The sequence below is a fragment of the Cryptomeria japonica genome, chromosome 10 (assembly GCF_030272615.1).
Source record: "Cryptomeria japonica chromosome 10, Sugi_1.0, whole genome shotgun sequence".
Taxonomy (NCBI): domain Eukaryota; kingdom Viridiplantae; phylum Streptophyta; class Pinopsida; order Cupressales; family Cupressaceae; genus Cryptomeria; species Cryptomeria japonica.
The window spans coordinates 453,423,655-453,448,547 of NC_081414.1; the positions used below are offsets into that span (position 1 = coordinate 453,423,655).

At 37.8% G+C, this 24,893-nt stretch overlaps 1 protein-coding gene across 4 annotated transcripts in view; it reads left to right on the forward strand.

The window, feature by feature from the left end:
• Window positions 1–24,893, forward strand: part of LOC131067524 (uncharacterized) — a 234,301-nt gene that overhangs the window by 204,114 nt on the left and 5,294 nt on the right. The gene's annotated exons all lie outside the window — the stretch shown is intronic.

Sequence of the window (24,893 nt, forward strand, 5' to 3'; positions counted from 1 at the left end):
AGGCCGCATAGAGCTTTTTTTAGTCTACACACATAGAGATTTCTATCATGTGTAGCAAAGCCTTCAGGTTGTTCTATAAATACTTCTTCCTCAATAACACCATTCAAAAATGCGGTCTTCACGTCCATTTGGTGTATCTTCCACCCTTTGGAAGTTGCAATGGCAATGATGGTTCTTACAGAAGTATATCGGGCAACTAGAGCAAATGTCTCTTCGTAATCAATTCCAGCCTTTTGAGAGAACCCCCCTGGCAACGAATCTGGCTTTGTGTTTTTCAATACTACCATCTAGTGCATATTTGATTTTGAATAACCACTTTGATGAGACAACTGATTTGTCTTTTGGTCTAGGTACAATGTCCCAGACATCATTTTTTAAGATAGATCGGTATTCTTCAATCATTGCATCTTTCCAAGCTTGACATGTTAAAGCCTCTTCAACATTTGATGGTTCAGATTTTGTAAGTTTGGTCATGAGTGCAACATAGCATGATTGACTTCTTGTTTTCTTATTCTGTTTGAAGATTTCATCGGGTTCGACATTATTTTCTTCAATCATCTTTCTTGCCCATAGTGGTCTTTTCTTGTTGTTAGGATTTTCAGCATTCTCAAAATTAGGTGATTGAAGTTCATGATTTTCTATGCTATTCTCCCTCTGATTTTCAATTGTAGAATTTTCATCTGATTTTGCGGTTAGATCATCTTTTGCACTTAGAGATAGTTTATGAGCAGCATCTTCTTCAAATTGGACATCTCTACTGATTTCAATAGATCATCTTTTGCACTTAGAGATAGTTTATAAGCAGCATCTTCTTCAAATTGACATCTCTACTGATTTCAATAGATCTTCGTCCTGGAATATAGACTCTGTATCCTTTAGTGGTTTCACTGTAGCTAACAAATATGCCTTTCTTCTTGGAGGGTTCTAGTTTGGTTCTCTTTTCTTTAGGAACGTGAATATACACGTGGCAACCAAAGATTCTTAGATGGTTTAAATCTGGTTTATTTCCTGTAAAGGCTTCTTCAGGTGTTATATTCTCTAGGATTGAATGAGGGCATCTGTTTTGAATATACACAGTTGTATTTGAGGCTTCAACCCAAAATGAGATATGTAGATTTTGATCATGCATCATGGCTCTGTTTTTTCTTTCTGCAACTCCATTTTGTTGAGGATTATAAGGTACAGTACACTCCCTCTTAATCCCAACAGAAATACAGAATTCTTTAAAATTTTCAGAGATATATTCACCCCCATTATCTGATCTTAGAGTATTTATTTTCTTCCCAGTTTGATTTTCCACTAGGGCCTTAAATTCTTTAAATTTCAATAACACTTCATTTGATTCTTTGAGTTTTATGAAATAGATCCAAGTTTTCCTAGAGTAATCATCAACAAATATCACGTAATACAAGAATCCCCCTAGTGATGGTAATGACATTGGACCACACAAATTAGTGTGGACAAGTTCTAGTACAACTTTTGATTTGTGTTCACTTGAGGGAAAGGACCTTTTGAGTTCTTCCGTAGAGCACATCCTTTACAAGTTCCAACATGATCAGATTTTAGATTGGGTGACTGTGGTAATTTTTCCTATAGAAGGTAGTGTTGACGTGTATTTTGTACACAATCATACACAGAATAAAATACCTAAAGGGTACCTTATCCTCTCTTGAATAAAGCCTCTGATTGCTGAAGATATCGCAAAAAGGATCAATCAGGGTGACTCCAATGTTCTTTTATGTAGGGTCTCTACGTGTGGCTAAGCTCTTTGTGGTATGATGTGATTTGCTGGAATCACAAGGGGACTTACATTTGATGCCTGAACTTCTGATCTGCTTTGAATATTGCTGGAACACAGGCTCTTACTAGCTTAGATTTGAAAAAAATGGAAAAAGGATGAGGGCGAAGAGAGGATCTAATCCTAATACTAAGAATGTAGGAGCAATGATTGATCTTTGATGAAACTCTAACTAGGTCTTGTTTTGACATCGCAGGACCATCTCCACAAGGCTAGTGCGATCTTCGAAGGAAAGTTTTATGATGTTCAAATCATCACTGCAGGCATAGACACCATCAGGTTGATGCATATCGATGAAGAAGCGACAATTGAAGTTAAGCTTAAGCTGAATGATTCCAGTTGACTACGCAAGGCAAGTCTGCAATCAACAAACTGCTAGTAGTATGGATATACGAATTTCACCATCAATCAAGCACATTTCTTCCACTCATCTAATAACATGAAATCAAATATGAGAAGTATAAAGACCATGCAAATTGTCGAATCGACCTATAAATTTCACCATTTCTTCAATGAAGTTACAAGTCTTTTACAACAACCTCTTGGCAACAATCTTTGCCTTCTCTCTCTACTCTACCCTACTCTAATTGCTATTCTATCAACTATATTCTAACTCTTCCAACTAACCTATTCTCTCTAATTCCTAATTATTTTCTGATTAGCCTTTACAAATGAAATGCCAGGGCTTATATAGTGCCCTCAATACAATTCGATGGCTTAGATCAATTCGAGATCAATGGCCAAGATTTTACAATGAAAACCCTAATTAGGGTTTGTTACAACCATTACATAACATTTAATGCTTGACCAATGATAAAATTGTATTGCTTGGACACATGTCCTCTCTGGAAAAAATCGACCAATGGATAGCCGGGGTAGGTACACCGGAGTTTGTGCCACTTTCCATGAGTTAGGTACATCGAATCTGGACATGCTGAGGTGGACTACACTGACTGGATGAGTGATGACTGGGATGCCACCTCATCTAACACTTGTAACTTGGTAGATATTCAACTTGATGTTGTTGAGAAGCTATCTTTAATTAACTCTTCTGGAACTATCTGCTTCTTCAACGAACCCTTGTTCTAACTTCTTGTGTCCTTGATGTGCAGGACGACTGTTGTACCTTGCCTTGAAACGCTGGATTGGAGGAGGCCGCCCTTGTCCTTGCTTGATCGTCCTTGATCTGGCTTGATTTTCCTTGATGAGAGCCTTCCGACTTGTAAATCCTTCGAGCTTGGGAGTCGCCATCTTGATACCTACACAACATTTCAAAATTAGTAACATGTTTTGCAACGTGGAAATATAGACTAGAAAGAGGATTTAAGTTTTAAATTAGGAAACCTCATGATAAATCTTTGAATTATCATTTCCTAAATTTAACTGAGCCACTTGAGATTGAAAATTGAAAATTGAAAATTGAGACTAGGAGAATCTCGCCATACCTCCACTTGGGAATTAACTCTAAGAAAAGATGCAAAATTAAGCAAGTTTGCTAGGCAAAATGTGGATCGAAGTCTTCAAAATGTGCTTCTTCTATCAACTTCACCACTTCTAGCCTTCAACGTCTTGAGGAAAATTCGCTCCACCTCTAGCCTTCAACTCGCACTCCTTCTTGGACCAGATTTCGCACTCCTTTATTGCTCCTTCAAAATCGCACTTGGACAAATGATTGAAAGATGGATTAACATGCTCAACACACCCCTCTTATATAGGCGCTCATCTTGATAATTGCCCCTAGGCCGACTTGGAAAATAGGCCCAAAAAACAAATAAAATTTAATAAAAAGAGGGGGCCGACCTTGCAAAATAATACCCCAAGCGCTCCCTTTTTTTAAAATTTAATTTAATAATAATTAATTAAATGTCTTTGTAATTAAAAACCTCGATTTTTTGAAGGCTTTAAATTAATTATTGAATGTCCATGCGCTATTTTTAAATACCAATTTAATTAAATCTTTCACATTTTTATCGAATTTGGCATTTTAATGTAATTCGAAAATATTGGCGCCTAAGCATGGGAGGAATAAGGGACACTAACCATATCGCTCTGGTCCCTGGGAGAGGGACAGGAGCGCTCCTTCATTTTGGCCTTGTTTTTCTTGTTTTTTTCACGTTCAGAGTCATGTCTTAGACGTCCAAAATAGCATTTTAATTGGGAATCTTGAGCTTAATTCGTCCCTTTTGTGGAAGGAGTGCGCTTTAAAGTACTTTCGCTCTGGTCCCTTGGTGAGGGACAGGAGCGAACTTGCCTTTTTCCTTGGGTCTTTGTCTCTTTAATCACCAATTTATATCGCAAGGTAAGTAACAATGTTATCCATTCATTCCATGCATACTTTACTCGTCCTTTACAATGCAAATTTGATATTTGAGTGAATATCGCCCTGGTCCCTTGGTGAGGGACAGGAGCGAACTTTTGTTCCTTGTGCTCATCTCCTTGTTTATATCAACTTGCAACTGTCTTCACGGTGTAAAATGATGTTCCTTACTTCCTTTTGAACACTTGAAATGTGAGTGGCAACTTAAACTTGGACACACTTGAACATTTCGCTCTGGTCCCTTGGTGAGGGACAGGAGCGAATTTGGGCATTTTCATCACATTTTGCGGTCTTTGCAACTTCATTTCTCTTCGAGGCGTTCCAAACATCATTGCCCCTTTGTGTCTTAGCTTGGAGTGATTTAAGCTTGGAGGGAATATTAAATAACCTTGAGTTCGCCCTGGTCCCTGGCTGAGGGACAGGAGCGAACTTTCACTTGTAGGCTCAATCATGCTTCGCTAACTTTTAAAACCATTTTCAATGGATCCGCTATGCTTCCCTTCACTCATCCTTGACATGTAATTTGCTTCATCTTGGCGAGAGATTTGTCTAAGGAAGAAATCGCTCTGGTCCCTGGGAGAGGAACAGGAGCGCCTAGGACAATATGGGCTTCACTTGGCGTTTTTACAATCTTCAAATTATCTTCAATGGACTCGTTACGCCTCCTTTGCTTGTCTCAAACTTAACACTTACTTGATCTTCGCCCAAAACCTGTCTTATAAGGAAAATCGCTCTGGTCCCTGAGAGAGGGACGGGAGCTATCACTTAAATTCGCCCTGGTCCCTGGCAGAGGGACAGGAGCGATTTTGCTTCTAGGGTCAATTTTCCTCATGATTGCGCTTTCAAGTTATATTCAACTGATAAAATGTATCTCCTTTGATCTTCTCAATTCACGAAATCGTTCAAATCTTTCAAGGACAAGGAAGTTTTGGATTTCAAGCTCCGGTCCTTCAGTGAGGGACAGGAGCGATTTTTGTCCTCCAAGCCCAAATGCTTCACTTTTCACCATGAAATGTCTTTGCTAGGGAAGATATCATCCTGCTTCATGCTATGAATAAAAGTTAATGTCCAAACAAGGTCTAAAAATGTGCATATGAATAAAATCGCTCTGGTCCCTTGGTGAGGGACAGGAGCGAATTTACCTATCTAGACAAATACTCCATCATTTCATCGTCCTTAATCAAGTCTGGATGCTCTATCACGTTCATTTTGTCCTCCATCATGCCTTTGATGTCTCAATTTGTCCAAACGAGGTCAGGAATGACTCCATTAAGCTTTTTCGCTCTGGACCCTTGGTGAGGGACATGAGCGATTCGCCTTGGACATTTCCTTCTATCTTTCTTCTTTCTTATACTTTAAGTTATATTCCATATATACTTTCAGGATGTTTGAGAGTGGTTTCAGACCTCCAGGAGTTATATTGCAAAATCTAGTTTTTTGAGGTTTTTCAGTTTCCAGACTTAGTCAAATTCAGGATCAGGACATTTCAGACTTAGCCAAATTTCAGGATCAGGACTTCACTCCAGCAGGACCTGCTATCCAATTGATCTCCCCGACAGCACTCAAAATGCAAAGGCTAACTAACAAAACCCTAAAAGACCTAGAAAACAAACCCTAAAAAGCAAAAACATGGGTCCCCATTGGCAATGGGGCGATGTGTGAAAACGTCACAACAGGTAGGCACTAAATCGAAGATGTCCTAATCTTCTATGCCAAATTTCATTAGAGTTTGATACTTCATGATTTAGTGCTTGTTTTTGAGTATTACATAATTTGTATAAACTACCATCTCTAGATCCTATAGGAATAGCATTCTTTATGTTAGAGTTTTTAGGCCAGAGTAGAACTTTATCTTCATGGAAGGTGACACGATATCCTTGATCAGCGAGTCCTGAAATAGAGACCAAATTCCTTTTGATACCTGGTACAAAGAGAACAGCTTTCAATTGTAATGTAACTCCTGTTCTTAATTGAATTGAGCAGGTGCCAATTCCTTTCATTGGATAGGTAGAATTGTTTCCTATTGTAACTTCTTCAGTTGAGTGGCCTTCAAAGGTTTCAAATTGATCTCTAAAACCGGTTATGTGTCGAGATGCTCCACTATTGATTATCCACATGTTTGTTTGAGTTTAGTTCGCTTGATAAGGCTAAGAAAAATAGAGGATTCTCTACTTCCTTGACTTCAACTATGGTTGCTTGAGCTTTCTTTCTTTCTGGGCAGAACCTGTGAGTGTGTCCAAATTTATCACACTTGTAGCATTGAATCTTGGAGAAGTCTTTGCTTTTGTGATTTCCTCTCTTCCGTTTGAACTTCCTTTTCTTCCCTTTGTTGCTTGTGTTAGCATATAGTGCTTGAATTTCTCCCCCTTTGTTTGGACCCAATCCTCTTGTGATTAGTCGAGATTCTTCTGGAGTACAATCATTCTTGAGTTGACCGAATTTTGGTAGTGTCGGATGAGCACTAATGCCTTGAATAAAGGATTACCAACTGGATGGTAATCCCTTAAGTGCTATTAGAGATAGCTCCATATCATCTATATTATTCCCAATAGTTGACAATTGGTCTTTTAATTCTGAAATCCCCATGAAATAGGATGTGATTGTTTCTCCTTTGTTCATGTAGATATGCATTAATTGCTGTTTTAAAGTGAGCAATCTACTTGCATTATTTATTTCATATGAGTTTTGAATGGTCTTGAACATATCAGAAGCTGTAGTTAGTTTTGAGATGGTAGGGAGAATGTGATCTTTAACAGCATCAATTATGATTTTCTTAGCCTTGTTGTTGTGTCTTTTCCAGGTTGTTTTCTCTAGCTCGTCTTCGGGCATCTTAGTATCTTCTTCTATGTATGCATCTAGTTCGAGTTCTTGAAGAATTGTTGTTATTCGAATTCTCCATGAGACGAAGTTGGATGCGCCTTCGAGTCTATCCTCCACTCTAACACTGTTCACCATGATTGTTTTTCTTTTGATTTTGAGTGCAAGTCTGAATTTTTTTTAGAAAAGAGGTGTCACTATTTTATTATTTCTCTACCAACGTGGCTCTGATACCATGTTAAGGAATTTAGATCAGAGATAGAGAAATCAATAGTCTGGTAATATGTAGTGAGGATAGACTTTAATGAGATCACTGCAATGGATATGTTTTACCTCCGATGTGTATATATATATATATATAACTCTAACTATTAATCTTCTATGATAATGATAATATCGACAAGTTGCTGGTTCATGAAATTGCCACGGTTATTGGTTTTAGTTCACAGCAAGTGTCGATGCCTATAAATAAAAGGATGAAGAGTCATGTCCACGAAGGGGCATGACTTCTACGTGGCTTATGCCATGTAGAGTCATGACCCTTCATTCAATGTCGTTATATATTACTTGCTTCAATCCGAATAAAGCTATATCCTTAACACTCCAGGGTGGCATAACATGCATTTGATTCTTTGGTGAAGTGAGAATTTACTATTTTTAGTAAATTAGGGTTTGGCTGTTTGGATGATGCTGTCTTACTAAGCTTTCCAAGCTCTTTCTCTGGGTGCGAAGATCATGTTTTTCGGAGGAGTATTTCATGACTTACTATTTTTAGTAAGTGGTAGTATTGAGCAATTCTATTTTTAGCTGTTTGGACAGGGTCCTGTTCCTGTAGTAGTTCATTGGTCTTCATTGCTCAGCTTCATCCTAGATTTTGTTGATAATCAGTGTTGGAGTCATAAGTGATTTAATTGAATATTATTTCCTTATCCTAAGGTTTAATATTTAATTATTTTATTGCTGATTAATGATATATTGGGCGATTTAGGAAAAGACATATTTATATCTAATATCAATGTTATATTTTCCCAAGTTAGGCATTGAAATTTGAAGAATGCATTAAGTTATTGTTGAAGACTTAGGCAAGTTTGAACTTGCTTAATTGTTGGTTAAAATGCAACTTGGGCGCCCACCTTGGGAAATGAAATGAATTATCATTTGGACGCCATGTGATAGTGAAATGAAATGCAAATTGGAGAGGTGAATTTGGGAGCATTTACATTTGAATTTCAAAGGGAAAAAACTATAAATACAATTGCTTGGCCTCCCATTTGGTTATCTTATGAAATCGCATTGTTATGTTGTCAATTTGGCGATTGAAAATCTGAGCCTCGAAGTGTGGCTTCCTAGCTAAGTCTCAGTTTCGTACTCGGAAGATAGTACCTAGCTATGTTCCTGTAATTTCAGTGCTGTCTGTGAGTGTTCTGCAAATTGTGGAGAGTTTTGTGTGGATTTTGGAGTGTTTCCTTGTTGCTGGTCGCGGAGTTGCTGAAACCATATTTTGCTCATACCTCTTGACCAAGTGATTGCATCATTCTGGGTATCAGCTCTTTGGAAGCGTATTGGGAAGACAATCATTGTCCTATCTTGGTGTGGATTTTGGTGGTCATCACAATTTTTGGTTGCTGTAGCGCCATTTTCAGACTTACCTTGGGATGCGTGCAACTCATTTGGGGCTTCCAAGTTGCGAGTTTGAGGTATTGGATTGGTTGCCTATGTTATATTAGTCATTTGCATTTTATTTCGTGTGATTTCGGTTAGTTTTGAGAAAGTTATGAGTGTTTTAGTGTTTCCGATAGTGGCTGGATAGTGTGTTTTCTAGCTTGCAGAATTAGAACAGCAGTAGTGTTCAAGTGTGGTGTGATTTTGATTGTGGATTGTTTGAGATCAGCATTAAGCTTCTTATCTTATCTCATATCTCTATTTTGTAAGATTGTTTCAGTAGTATTGATCAGTCATTCTTGCTTAGCCGCCTTCTTGCTTTGTAATTCAGTTTATGTACTCAGTCCTCCCACTGAATAAGTGGTCGAGTGATAAGTTTTATGCAATTGTCCTCCCGCTGAAATATGTGGTAGAGTGATAGCTTAATGTAATGTCCTCCCGCTGAAATACGCGGTAGAGTGATTGAGTTTCAATTCTTGTTATTTCCCTTGGCTAGTTTACCGCCAAGAGTTCAGTTTCTATCCTGTTGGATAAGCAGAAGGGGTTGGCTTGCCACCCGTGTATTGTAATTTCAGTTTGATTTATGGTGCTAACGATCCCCGAAACACCGTAGGCTCTCACCCTCCCAGATTGGGCTCTCGGTGAACAAAAGGTGGAAGGGTTCCCTTTCAGCAGTTTGGATTATTTCTCTAACCTTAACGGGTTATGGTGTTTGTTTGTAACTCTTATTGCTAAAAACAAAAAAACATTAAGGGGAATATTACAGAAATCGGGTTTCTAAAACCCATTTGCAAGTTTAAAAATGTCACTTTTCATTCAATAAGGCAAAATCGGGTTTGTGAGAGCAAACTACAAGTTTAAAATACATGTAAAAGGGAAATAAAACTCCCTTTACAAGTGTTAAACAACTCAATAAAAGACATGTAAAGGGAAAATAAAATTCCTTTTAAAGTCACAAAAATAACTTAAAAATAAAACTTGTAATAGGGAAATAAAATCTCTATTACAACTTAAAGTGACTTTATAAAACTTATAATGGAGGAGAAAAACCCCTACCATAACTTAAAATCACTTAAGTGGAACTTTTTAAATAAATTACAAGTTTTGTTTTAACTTTATAATTTAAAGTTCACTTGTAATATGTTCCAAAAGTTCCACTAAAAAGCCAAAAAGCAACAAGGGGGAAATAAAAAGTAAGTTACAAGTTCTATTTTTCATAAAGTGCACTTGTAATTAACTTAAAATTTCTCTACAACACTAAAACAAAGGGAAAAATAAAACTGACAATCTCACCTGTAGTCAGGGAGAAAAAAACCCAAAATTGAAAGAAAAACAAATCAAACGAACTCGAAACGCGATGAAATTCAAAACGTGGTTTGAGGATGGACTGAGGATTAGTTCAGTCCAGGGGTAGAGAAAAATTCTACCTCGGGAAACGTGCCATAGAGTAAAATTTTCATTTTTTGACAAAAATTTGTATGTTATAGTCCACATTTTTGAAAACAAAATGAGGACAACAAGTCTCAAACAAAATGAATGGCCAAGATCTTACCAAAATCAAGGGCCAAGATCATGCCAACAAAACCCTAGAGTTGCCCTAATTAGGGTTTACATAAAAAATGGAGCCACCAACATATGACCCAATAAAATAATGCCTAATCATCAAATAAGGAATCTTCTAGAAGATTCTGTCATGCATCTCTTTCTCTCACAGCATACTCCAAGAATCTAGCCAATACAAAATCTAACTCCTCCATGGAAATGCTAGGTAAGGCATCCTGTTGCAAATCAATCACGTCCAAAGCATATGAGCAAGCATCCAAGGTGCTCTCCCAATCTGGCATAAGCTTTTGCAAATTGTGGACATGAATCTGCAAGGAAACTAAATCATCCATCTGATTCTTCTTCAAAGAATCCAATTGATTGAAGTACATGAACTCCACTTTATCTCACAACTCTACTAAGTGTAAACCACTAGCCTCACTGACATCCACTCCCAATAACTCCTCAATAGATGCAAGGATCTTTGACTATATCTCATGAATTGATCCTTCCATCTCTGCACAATCTTTGCACGCGTGCTCAAAATTGGATTTTTTCATGGTTAATGAACAATACCAGCCATGGAAATCATATATGTCTCCCCATCATGCACAACTCTTTCCCTAACCAACATGGACATAGGAATCCTCTTCAAAACTCTAAGGCGGGGAATAGTCCTCTCCTAAATAGGCTGGAATTCATCTCAAACTCCCTCCAAATAATGTATCCTGAATATGAGCATTGTTGTCCTGTCAAATGTTTGGACAAAGTGAGTAAGGAAATCATCCGCCTGTCTCTTCACATCTTCAATCCATTTTCCCAATTTCGAGAGTGTATCTCTCACTTCCTCATAGTCTGCATGTAGTCCATGATCAACTGCAATAGGGAAAACAAAGGCGGGATTCTCACGCCTTATCCCTGCAATGTACTCTCTAAGTCTGATATTCTCTTCTTTATACTTCTCTTTTCTTCAATCTCCCTATTTACCATCGCATTGATCACCTGAACTGTATCATTGAGTTCCTGGAAGTCTTGCTCTTTTGTAGTTCGTCCAAGGGCAACCAAAGTGATCTAGAAATCCATGGGAGTACCTGCATCCATAGTCACATCACCAATAGGGACAACCACCTATGCAATCCACATCCCAATCTCATCTCTAGCTATGTGTGAAAGTATCTCAGCCCTCCTAGGCTTTCTCCTGATTGCTCATAGCTAGGTAATCATCAATATCATCAATAGGTTGCACCTCTATCATCTTACTTTTCTCCATGCTCTTCATCAACCAATCAGGAATAGGAGTCATCTCCATCCCGTCATCAAGACACATCTCTCAATCAAGCTCCCTCAATGTCGAGATAATATCATCATCATTATTCTTAGACAAATCATACACATTCTTTCCCAAGCTAACCTCCAAAAGGATAGATGGAGATCCTGGTTGTTCATCATCTTCATTTGGTGGTGCGGATGTAGCTGTGGCATGCAATTCTTGAGTATTATCTGGTAATATCACTGTGTTTGAGCATTGCTCAAAATCTTTATACTTGCTCCGACATATCGATTTCCTTAATAGATGAGAAACTGAGGGGAGGTGAAGGAATGCTAGGCTTTTGCTTCTTCTTCTTTACTTCTTCAATCCTCTTCCCTCTAGCCTTGATTTCTCATGGTGTATTCTTCCTTCGCTTTGGAGCTTGACTCTCCTCATCCGCATGAATCCTTATGTTATTGATTGTCCTCTGATCATTTTCGGAAGAGGATTCCTCCTGTTTCATCTTATCATACGTGAAGATAACACCCATATCTACTAATTTGTTCATCTGTTTGTCTACCCATCCTCTGGAGAAACTCAGGACTTCTCTCATGAATACGTTCAAATCTGTCACTTCTTGCTCTGGCCAATTGGGCAATAGGGTAGCCTTCTTCATTTCATCTTCATATTGTGGATGTGTATTATCCTTATCATCCAACACTTGATCAGGAATGAGAAAGAGTTCACATTTTCTCATGAAATCCACGGACATTCTAGACCACATTCTTCTCTTGATTGCTTGCTCGTCCATTAGGTTGGCCCAATAATCTTCAACGTCCACCTTGTGTATGAATCTTTCTCCTCTGGTCCTTCCAACTTTCTTGAGTGGATCAAACCTTTCTCTCTTCCTGTATGTCCCAAGGCAATAAAATGCAATCTCCTCGATCATCGTACTAGCTGCAGCAGCGGATTGGCACACCTCCAATGTCTTTTCTACACAAATAGGAAATGTCATCCCCATTCTATGCTTCTCCTTCTAGATGAAATCAAATTCCAGAAGTTTTCTCACCACTTCCAATAGGATCATTTTGTTTGTAGGATACTTAGGAAGCTTGTATGGTTCGGATTGAAATCCCTGAATCCTTAAGTATGTGAAAGTGGGAAAACTGTATGTACCATGATCCATATTGTTCAACTAATTCCATTGCCTCTTTGGACAACCTCCTGTGGATTCTGCCTTGCAACATCCTTGTAATCTACATGGTGAATGCATCATTCACCCTCCTATAATCTTCAATTCTCTTCATATTCAATTGTTGATAGCATTCATAACTTCTGTACTACCCTTGTCCATTCCCTACTTCACCTCTGCATACCAATCCCTTGTATGTGACAAATCTCACAAGTATATACCCAAGGTAGGAAGTCATGGCAGATTGTCACTTATGATTTTTGAGCAATTGATCACTGTTCTTTTTAAACAATCCTGGATAAAATAAAACATTCATCCATCATATAATGCACCTTGTGGCATCCCCATCACTCGGTTCAGTAGGAACACCAAGTCGCTATATTCCTCCTTCAAATCTGTGCACATGAGTGTCTTGGGTGCCTTGGAATGATGAGGCCTCGGTTCGATCATCCACTATTTATTCACTATAGTTTTGCATGCATCCACCTTAGCTTTGTACTTCGCCTCATACTCATCCTTCGTTCTATTCTTCATGTCTGCACTCTGTGGGATTCTGAACACTTCGGCAATGGCGTCCTCAGCAAGGTAGGCAATAGTCACACCTTTGGGAGTCTTGATCATTCTGGAGAGAGGATCGTAGTGCCTTGCACACTCCAGGATCAACTTGCTGCACTGTATGGATTGCGGAAATCTAGCGGCATGATAGATACCACTTTTCATGATGTTTGCATAGGTAGGAAAAGGGATCTAGTCTCTTGTTCCAAACATCCTCTGCCACATCCGCTCCATGTTCAGGAAGTGCATATTCGTATCTGTGATCTCCTTCCATTTGGATGACAATTTGGATTATGGATAGAATCCCTCCTGAACTATCTTCTGCTGCTCCTTCCTAACTCCAATTTTGGATTTGACATTGTACTTGTATGAAGTTGGAAGTCAATAACTTCGGAAATAATCATCCTGATAAGTTTCAAAATAAAAAATATTCTATTTTCTAATGATTTAGACAATTTTAGGAATGGAAATCAGAAGTTATATCTAAATTTCTAACAAATTCTGAAAATAGAACTTAAATGTAACAAGACTAGGGTGTAAAACCCTCAAAAGCCCTTAACATTCATCATTTTCAGACTTAACTAAGGTCTGGTATGTAAAACTAAGTCTGAAGACATTTGCATATACTCAGAAAATTATGAAAATTGAAGTCCAAATGAGTATACCAGATCTGGAAATGTCTTAGGAAAGGTGTGAAAATCTGATTTTCACTTCAAAAAGGTCTGAAGACACCTTTCCAAACTCTCTAATGGCTGCCCGTAAGTCCAAAGACAACCTGCAACATCTAAAATCAGTCACTAAAATCATGTTGCAGCCACCTAGAATGCAAATGTGTGATGAAAACAATCTTCCCAAGGTCAAAACAATCAATCCTAGTCATGAATGTAGGGCTGGTAAAGGAAAATTAATCTGAAGACGAGTCTGAAAACTAAGGTTTCAGACTTACCAGCACTTTGTACAATGATGGTAAACCCAGAAAATGATCACAAAAATGGCATAAAAATGCCTTCCAAATGAAATCGCTTAAGCTTCTAGGTGGCTGGAAATGGAAAATCTCTAAGGACAACCTGCAACAATGGTGTCTCGGTCCTGCAACAACAATGGCAGCTCTTGAAAATGCACTGAAAACTCCTCCAAACAGCCCTTTACCAAAATCGCCTTAGTGTGGATGAGCTGGGCAATGAAAATTAAGTCTGAAAATGAACTCCCAGCCAACAATGGAGGTCGAGCAAGCTTCAACAATGGTGGAAATATGCAGGTCTGAAGGTCACACAGCAAAGGGGCCACAATGGAAGCCAATCACCATGGAGGAAATGCACCAAAAATGGAGGAATTTGACCTCCCAAATAAAATTGCCCTTCTTCAACAATGGCACCACCTCCCAAAATCGCCCAAGTCTGAAAGATACTCTCCAAAACTTGCTCCAATGGCCTCAAAATAGACAGAAAATAGACAACAAAATCAATTTCCAGCTTCAATGGTGTCAAGTTGACACTTCACAAAAACTGCCCAGCTGGAGAATTTTGCCCAAATCAGCAACTTAGCAGTCACACTCAGCAAGTATAATAATATTTTATTGCTGTTCTCCCTCTTTTAAACTTGCTTTTGCCTTGAGTTTTCACCACACAAGCAATTTGGGATAAAACATTTTCCTTTATGCTTGCCTGGGAAAATGGATTTGCTTCTAGAAGGTGTAAATCATTAAATGTTTATTGCAAATCAATTATTAATTTTTTTAATTTTTGAATAATCGTTAACCATTGCAAAAATAATTAAAATTTGGGGCCATTCATTCATTTTTGACCCTTGGGGAAAATTGTCCCACATTTGGATTAAAAATCCAAATAAAAATCGCTAAAATATTAAAAATAATGTTCTTGGGGGAAAATCGTCGCACTTTGGGATAAAAATCCCAATGAAATATCCTCACACTTGCACAAAAGGTCTCCAGGGGAAAATCGTCATCCATCTGGAATGAAAAGTCCAACTTATTTTCATCACTTAGCTCAAAAAATCACCTTGAGGGAATATCGATCCCTATCTGGATAGTCATCTAGACAAAATTTCATCAATACCTGCACTAGTGGAAATTCGCCCATCATTAGGAATCGTCATCCGCATTAAAATCCTTAAAATTCAATCATGAATAGCCCTGGTGGAAAGTCGATCTGCATCAAGAAAAGTCTCCATACATTCAGGGAAAAAACATGGGTCATTAGGAGGATTTCCCAACACTTAGTAAAAATTTTGCCCTCCTGGTGGAAAATCGCCTTGCATCAAGAATCTGAATGGGGGAAAAAAGAGGTCCATTGAAAATCTAGTGAAAATTCTTCTCATCAGGATTTTGAGTGGAGGAAAATCATGGATCATTGGAAATATGGGGGGAAAGCACCTCCCATCAAGAATTTTGACATTTTGACCCTTAAAACATGGATTTTCATCAGGAATTTAATCATTTAACCACTCAAAATCATCCAGACAATTAGAATGTTCGATAAAATGCATTTAGACTTATAGGCAAATTCACCAAAATTTGAGCAAAACAAAAAGAAACCTATTGGGACAAAGTGCAAATTCAACATGAATAACCTCCTAGGAGCAAGAAAACAACCCCTAAAGGTCCCTAAAACACTAAGGCACTTAAATACCACCGACGAGGATGTTCAAAACACGTTAATGCTCAAAAGGCTTACACTAGGACAAAATCTAGGATCACTTTGTAATGTCCCCACTTTGAAATAAAATTTAATAATAAATGATAATAATAAAATTAAAATATTTAATATTAAATTAAAATATAAAATAATATAATTAAATATGATTAATTAAAAATTAATTAAGTTAATGAAAAGTCAAAAGAAATGAAAGGAAGGGTTGTGACTCCCTCAACAATGAGATATAAAAGGGAGAAGAGAACCTCATTTGAGAGGGGGGATAATTTGGAAATGAGAAGTGCAGATCTGATTTAAATAATAAGTGCAGATTTGATTATGAGAGGTTGTGTCCCTTTCAAAGGGCAGAAATAATGAAGAGTTGTACTCTTTCAAAGGGTGCTAATGGTGAAAGGGTGTGTCTCTTGCCAAAGGGTATACATGATGAAGAGGTGTGACATCTCCCTCACATTGAGAGATATAAAGGAAAGGAATCAAAAGCATCTAGTAAGATCACCATTGATCAGATCAGATCAGAATTGTTATCAAGTTACAGGCAGTTCCATTTGTGTTCTTGGTGGTATGCATGGGGATGTGCTCAATAAGTATGCTTAATATATGAAGCCCAATAATGTTCTTATGAAGAATTAATAGTAATGCTAATATGGATTGTAATATGTATGACAGTCATACTTAATTTCATATAGATATTCATAATACATAAGAAATATATATATTTATAGTCTAAATCATGTTATTACTTTCCGTATTTAAGAAGATGGGATTGAGATGTTCCAAAGAGAGGCAGTCTAAATCCAAGCAATAGGTTAAGTCCCAAGATAGGGTGGGGATCAGCGACCCATAAGCCTTGAGGGTCTAGACCCAAGATAGGTAAGGGCTTGGATCTGTAGGCTTTGAAGGAACCTATTGTAGTTGGTCTTTAAGCGCTTTGGTAACATATGTAAACCCTTCTCCCTTAAAACTGAAGTAGTAGCAAGGTTTGATATCTATATTAAGAACTATGAATAATGAAATTAATCAGCTAATGAGGAAAATAGACAAGCACTTGTTAATAACTTATTGAAGAAAATCTATCAATTTTAGTATATTTAAATAGATCAGGTAGGGGACATTACAGACTTAACATTCAACACTTTACACACTTGATCCTATGCAAAAAAACTTCAAAACCCTAATAGCAATTAGGCATGATCAAAATTTTGAGACTCAGGGCACTGGAACTCAAAATTGCCAGACACGTTACCAAAACCCTAAACTAACCAACGGGGAAGGCAGAAAAGAGGGGGTGCCTGTTTGCAATGGGGCGATGTGTGAAAAGGTCACAACACTTCCCATGTTACTCTCTTCTTTTTTTAGATGGGACTTGAATCATCCTTATTCAGTTTGGTCATCTCAGCTCGAAGTTTCCAAGTAACCCAATCACTCCAACTCAAGCCTCAGGTCATGCCATTCTCTAGTCATTGTATTAGGTATGGCCATCTATGATCAACCAGGTTGGAATATGTTCTCCCAAAAACTGCTCGTTGGTGGCAAACTTCAATCACCCAATATCATTGCTTCTTAGGAAATAACACAATCAGATGCTGAAACTATTTTTGACCAGTTCACTTATCTTGGATTTGCCTCATTATCAGTTAACTAATGTTACTTTTGGATAGATTTTTTTCTCAACCTCTCATGTTTAGACTTTATTTTGGGTGTGCCTAATATATAATTTTTTTGATTTTTTCTTTGTAATCATACATTTCATCATGGATGATGTACCTTGATTTTCTTTCTCATAAGATGCATATTTGAAAAGCCCATGTTGTAGTTTTGGCTGCCACCATTAGTTTTCCAGACATTTTTTCATAATCATTTGCTTCCCTTATTGTCTTACTAACCCAGTCCATGCAGCTTAAGCTTCTTCGTGGGCAAAGCCCTATTCCTCATTCGAACAAGCATTTTTCCTTCAATAATATCAAGAGATGTAGGGCCAAGTTACTAGATTATCCTTGTTGCCCCCAGAATCAGAGTTGGGTGCGATTCTAGGCCCAATACAAGCCAAGTTTGCCCCTGGGTTTGTCCCAAGTGCGCTCTGGGCAGCCGGGTTTCTTGAGCCGTACCCACAGGGAACTCGGCCGCCTAGGGTGCACCAAAGACGAACCCGGACGTACCCAAGGGAACCCAAGCCCGTGGGTGCCCAAAACGGGGCCCATGGGTTAAAAAGCAATTTTTAAAACTTATTTAACATTTTTGACCTTTTTAATATTTGCCCAACCCTAATTTCGAACAAAACATGCCTCTAACTGCTCTTTTCACTCATTCTTCTCATTCTATTTGCATTTTTCACATTTTTTTCTCTCCAAGCAGGATTTGAAGGTGATTGCATTTTTCTTCAAAGGTGAAGGCTACGGAGGTGTGAGACATGCATCAAATGTGTAGGAATAGTTGGAGAAGGAATATTTTGCCATCAAAGGTGAGTGAATCTTCATTTTTTTCAAATTTTCAAGAATTTTTTCAAGTTTTTTTTTTAAATTCGAGTTTTTAAATTTGTTTTTGAAGTTTATATTTTTTTAAACAATTTGTATGCATAATAGGGGCTTATAATGCCGAATATTTTCAATTTTTCTCAATAATGTCGAGTTTTCCAATTTTTTATAGGTTCATTATTCATACATAATGGCTCAGGCTGGAAGTGCAAGTACAAGCTCTAGTTCAATTGCCCAAGCTCAAACTCAACAAAACCCTTTTAAAATTGATGCTGATTTGCCACTTCAGCATTATACAACAATGATCAAGCAAATGTTTGGTGGTGGGATTTTGTTTGGCTTTGTAACCATTGTGGCATAGAGTATACCAGCTCATACTATCAAGTGAAAGGCCACCTTTGCTTCATCCATGGATGTGGAATAAAATTTTGTAAGGGGTCAAATGGCAAAGGGCTGCCAAAAGCTCTAGTTATGGAATATATTAGAGAACAAGAGGAAGCTGACGGGAGAAGCAACAAACAAAAGACTACTCATCCTCTTTCAAAGGCAAGCTCGAATAGGCCTTCTATAAGTAGTGACTCCACAAGACCATCTGGCCCACATCCTTTCATGCCAATGCCACCATCTTCTGAATCAGAGAATGTTGTGGTTACACGAAAAGAGGCCCATTGGATACTTCCTTCAAAAATGAAATCAAAGAGGTTGCAGATCAAAGCGTTGTTCGTTGCATTTATGGCAATGGGCTTCCTTTCAACATTGTTAGATCACTTTATTTTCGGGACATGGTGCATACCCTTTGCAATACACCTTTTGATTAAGTTTGTCCTAGGTATGAAAGGGTGCAAACCACCTTATTGGTAAAGGAGAAAGCTTCCATAGAGACACAATTGAAAGTTATCAAAGATACATGGCCAGAAATAGGTGTGTCCATCGTTTCTGATGGATGGAAAAATTGTAAAATTAGGCCATTGATCAATGTTATAGCAGTATGCCCTAAAGGGGCAATGTTTTTGAAAGCGCTGAATTGTGACGTGCAAGTGAAAGATGCAAGTTTCAATGCCAATATCCTCATAGAATCCATTGACATGGTGGGGCCTCAAAATGTTGTTCCAAGTCATAATAGACAATGCTAAAAATTGTAGGGCAGCTAGGTCTATAGTGGACACCATGTGTAGTCCACTCACTCAATTTAATCATGCAAAAGATTAGCACACAAATTGATTGGGTCAAACAAGTTTACATGGAGGGCGAGGAGATTCAAATGTTTGTGACTAATCATCACGTCACAAGTTATATTCAAGACCTTCTCCACGTTGGAGTTGTTGAAGGTAATTTAAATTTTATTTTTTAATTTTTTATAGTTGATATATGACGTGTATTTTTTTATGCCATGTTAGGTTGCTGAAACATGATTTGCATCTCACACACTCATCTTAAGATGACTTGTGAAGGTGTGTGAGGCCTTGACTACTATGGTCATCAACACCTTGTTGTATGGAAGCAATCAAACTTAGAGAGAGCCCAAAAAGTAAGAGCATTGATCCTTAATGATGAATGGTGGGATTGTGTGGAATATGCTTTGAGTTTCACTGAGCCCATCATGTGTAATGTACCCACACGGTACCGAATTTCACCTTCAGAAGGTTTTCGCTCTCGGCGTACTACACCTTCGACGGGTTTTCACAGTCGACAGGATTACACTCTCGACCTATTGGATTACACTCTCGGCGTACTAGATTACACTCTCAGTGTACTACACCTTCGGCAGGTTTCACTCTCGGTAGAACTACACCTTTGACAAGTTTTCACTGTCGGCGGCTCTACACCTTCGGCGGGATAAGTATTTCTTGAGCCTTGTGCAATTTGTGAACCATCGAAAGTTACTACTCAAATTATGCAACAGAGTTACACGCAATATACTCGTCGGATATATATATTTATATTAGCTTAGTGCACAGAAAAACTCTGGGGACATGTATTTCATCTAGAACTCGATTACAAATGTATCTTCAAATGAAGGCATTACAGATTCGAACCACCAGCAGAATAGGGTGAGGAGGTACTCCCACCAAAACTGCAAATACAAAATAGGGAGGATCTTGCACCTCCGAAATTGCAACAGAACGAAACTCCAACTGGAATTTGCAAACACAAAGAAAATATCAAATTCACCATACCCTACAACTATGCCAAACTCGGCCTTATAAAGAGCTCCGGGAAGTTTCCCGAAGGGTTAAAAGCAGGCCGACAATAGTTTATTATTTTATTAATTTGGGCCTCTTTATTTAATAATTAAATTAATTAATTAAGTAAGTCCTTATGATATTATTTAAAATTTAGGACCACTTGATAATCGACTTAATTAAGTCACTTTATTAAAATTGGGAACATTACAGTCCTCTCGGCCCAAAGATTGCTTGCCCTCAAGCAATCCATAACTATTTGCCATTTGACAAACTCCAGGATCCCAGACCATGCGTGGATGCTGGTAGGTATATCCGTTGAATGCTTGACGCCGCCCCATGACTGCGAGCACCACCTGGAAATCCCCAATCAGCTGGCGCTGGTCCACTCTGATATAAACATTGCCCTACTCGGAGTTGAGGAATAACTCATCAAAATCCAACTTGCTTTCTTCATATAGATGCCACTCACAAGGAGAGATGACAATCATGCACGCCTCATGCCCAACCAAAGGGTAAACTTCGTATTCAACCGACTGTAGAGATTGCTTTTGTAAGGGATCATTGCTAGAGTTCGCATCTCCATGAAGTTGATCAACCACAGTTGGCTTGACAAAATTCATACAAACATCTTCATCCTTACAGTTGTCATGAAATTTTAAGTGTTCTCCATTTGAAGGGACAATTGTTGTCTTTGGCTTGTCCATATCTTCTTGTCGCTAGGGTGAACATGTGAACTTATCTTCATCTTTCTTTGATTCTGACTGAGTTCGTAATTCAGGATCCGACTCCTCTTTTCTTTTCCTTACATAGTACCTATCAAAGGATTCGGTAGCCTTGATCTCTTCAAGTTCACTTGAGTATTCATCAAAGATTTTGATACCTCCTCATGTACAGGTATACTTTTTCCTATCAGAACTAGATATTCTTGAAATGTCAGAAAATTCTTCCTCTTTTGATATTTGTTATACCACTTGGTGATTTTATTGGCAGCAATTTCATTATCCCTTTCTTCCATTTCTGTAGTCATTCCAAGCATTCCACAGGCTGGCAGGATTTTGGCTTTGATACCACTGTAATGTACCCAACCACACGGTACCGAATTTCACCTTCAGCAGGTTTTCACTCTCGACAAGATTACACTCTCAGCGTACTGGATTACACTCTCGGCGTACTACACCTTCAACGGGTTTTCACTGTCGGCAGGATTACACTCGACGTACTGGATTACACTCTCGGCATACTACACCTTCGACGGGTTAAGTCACTTTATTAAAATTGGGGACATTACATCATGAGCATGATTAGATATGATGATACTAATCGCCCATGTTTGGGTGAAATTTATGATGGCATGGATTGCATGGTGGAGAAAATAAGAGCAATAATAGAGAAAAAAGAAAATGACCCAACGGAAACATTTTTCAAAGTTGTGCAACAAATTATTGTTGATCGTTGGAACAAGATGATCAGCCCCTTACATCTCTTACCATTTGCTTTGATGCCAAAGTTTAATAGCATAGAGATGCTTGCATCGCCAAGGAGGGTGCCATCATATAGAGATGATGATGTTGCTACTGGCTATAAGGCTGCATTTAAAAAGATATATTCAGATGAGGAGACTAGAAATATTTTCTTGAGGGAGTTTGGCCAATTCGTATCTACAAAATATCATGATGTTGTAGCTCTTCAAGCCAAATATGGGATGAATGTTGATAAGTGGTGGTATGTACATGGTCAAGACTTCATCTTCTTGCAACCTCTTGCAATTAAAATTCTCTCCCAAGTATGTATCTTTTTATTTTTTCATTTTATCGTTTTCCAATTCCATTCGATTCTATCATAGTAAGATATTTTTATTTTATAATTTATAATTATGTTTTAACAGGGTGCAAGTTCTTCATCTACTTAGTCAAACGTAATTGTTTGTGTTAAGATATAGCCCTCATGAATTTAACTAATGGTAAATCGGTTATTATCTGAAGAGTGATAGATTAACAGAGCATACAGTTTGGAAATTAAACATAAACAAACTAATTGTTATAAACGGTTGCCTCCGTAGGGACATGTCCATACGTAGGCAACCTTTCCTCTTGTATTTAAACCGGATTCAATGATGGAGACGATCAATAACTCACGCAATCAGTCTTCCAGAATCACTGTCATTATTCTTCGATCCATATTTCACAACATGGTATCAGAGCCAGGTTATTAAGAGAATAAATTAGACAGCCATATTACTCATAAGCATTTATCGGAAGTAAATAACAAATCAACTCAGAGGCTATATACGCAGAGGATATATCCGACTACGAAAATATTCAAAATGTCAAGTAATATGAGAGTGGAAGATAGACTCGAAGGAGCCTCCAACTTCGTTTCCTGGAAGATACGAATCATTGCCATTCTTGAATAACTAGAATTAGAGTCTTACATAGAAGAAAATCTAGACATGCCAAATGATGAACCAGAGAAATCTACCTAGAAAAGGCGTAATAATAAAGCAAAGAAAATAATTATTGACTCAATCAAAGATCATATTCTTCCATCTATAGCCAGATTGCCTAAAGCATATGAAGTATTTAAAACCATTAAAAATACATATGAAGTTAACAATGCGAGCAGAATGTTAACCTTGAAACAACAACTTTTAAACATAAAGATGAATAAAGATGATACACTATCTACATACTTTTCAAGGATATCTGAAGTAAAAGACCAATTACAAACTATTGGAAATGAGGTAGATGATCAAGAAATCTCTCTCATAGCCCTAAGAGGATTACCAATTTCATGGGAATCCTACATTCAATGTATTAGCAGAACACCCCCCTTACCCAAATTTGAACAACTTAAGAATGAGTGCATTCAAGAGGAATCTCGACTAATCTCAAGAGGATTAGGGAGAAATAAAGAAGGAGAAATCCAAGCACTTAATACAAATACCTTCAACAAAAATAAAAAGTTCTCCAAACGGAAGAGAGGAAATAAAAACCATCAGAAAAGAGATGTCTAAAATTCAGTGTTACAAATGTGACAAATATGGGCACTCACAGGAATTGTCCAGAAAGGAAGAAAACACAAGCTACTCTAGCCGAAGTCAAAGGAGAAAACTCACTTTTCTTCTTAGCCCTATCAAGCGAAATAAATACAAATAAAAACACTTGGATCGTAGACAGTGGAGCATCAAGTCATATAACTGGATTTAGAAATCAGTTTGAAACACTTAACTGGCACTCAAGTGAAGAGGTTACTATTGGAGATAACTCCACATATCCTGTGAAAGGAATTGGGACCTGTACTATCAAACTAAGAAATGGAGTATCTCTACAATTAAAGGATGTTTTGTTTGTACCTGGAATAAAAAGAAATCTAGTCTCAATCTCAGGCCTAGCTGATCAAGGATATCGGGTTACCCTCAATGAAGATAAAGTTCTACTCCGGCCTAAAAATACAAATATCAAAAATGCCATAACAGTAGGTTCAAGAGATGGTAGCCTATACAAACTATGCAGTGATCAAAAGGAAGCACTAAATCTTGAAGTTTCAAATAATAATGAATTATGGCACAAAAGATTAGGACACCTAAGATAGAGTGCTCTATCCAACATAAAGAAGATTACTTCAGGACTGCCCCAACTAAAATCTGAACATAGGCATTTGCAAAGGATGTGCCTTGGGAAAGACTGTGAAAGTTTCTTTTCCCTCAAGCAAGCTCAAATCAAAAGTTATTTTAAAACTAATTCACTCAGACCTATGCGGTCCCAAGTCAACACCATCCCTAACTGGATCCTTATACTACATAATCTTTGTTGACGACTACTCTCGAAAAACATGGATATATTTTCTAAAGTGCAAAGACTCAAATGAAGTACTATCTAAGTTCAAAGAATTCAAGGCACTAGTAGAAAACCAGTCAGGGAAGAAAATTAAGGTGTTAAGATCCGACAATGGGGGAGAATATACATCTGACAACTTCAAAGACTTTTGTAATTCTGTTGGGATTAAGAGGGAGTATACTGTACCATATAATCCACAACAGAATGGAGTAGCAGAAAGAAAGAACAGAACCATAATTGAAGCAGCAAAAGCCATGATGCATGACCAAAACTTACAGACTTCATTCTGGACAGAAGCTTCAAATACAGCAGTCTACATTCAAAATAGATGTCCGCACTCAGTTCTAGAAAACATAACTCCTGAAGAAGCTTTTACAAGGAACAAACCAGACTTAAGTCATTTAAGGATATTTGGCTGTCCTGTATATATACATGTTCCTAAAGAAAAGAGGACAAAACTAGAACCATCCGGAAAAAGAGGTATCTTCATTGGCTATAGTGAAAATACTAAAGGATATCACATTTACATTCTAGGAAAAAAATCTGTTGAGATAAGTAGAGATGTAAAGTTTGAAGAAAACACTACACTCAAAGAA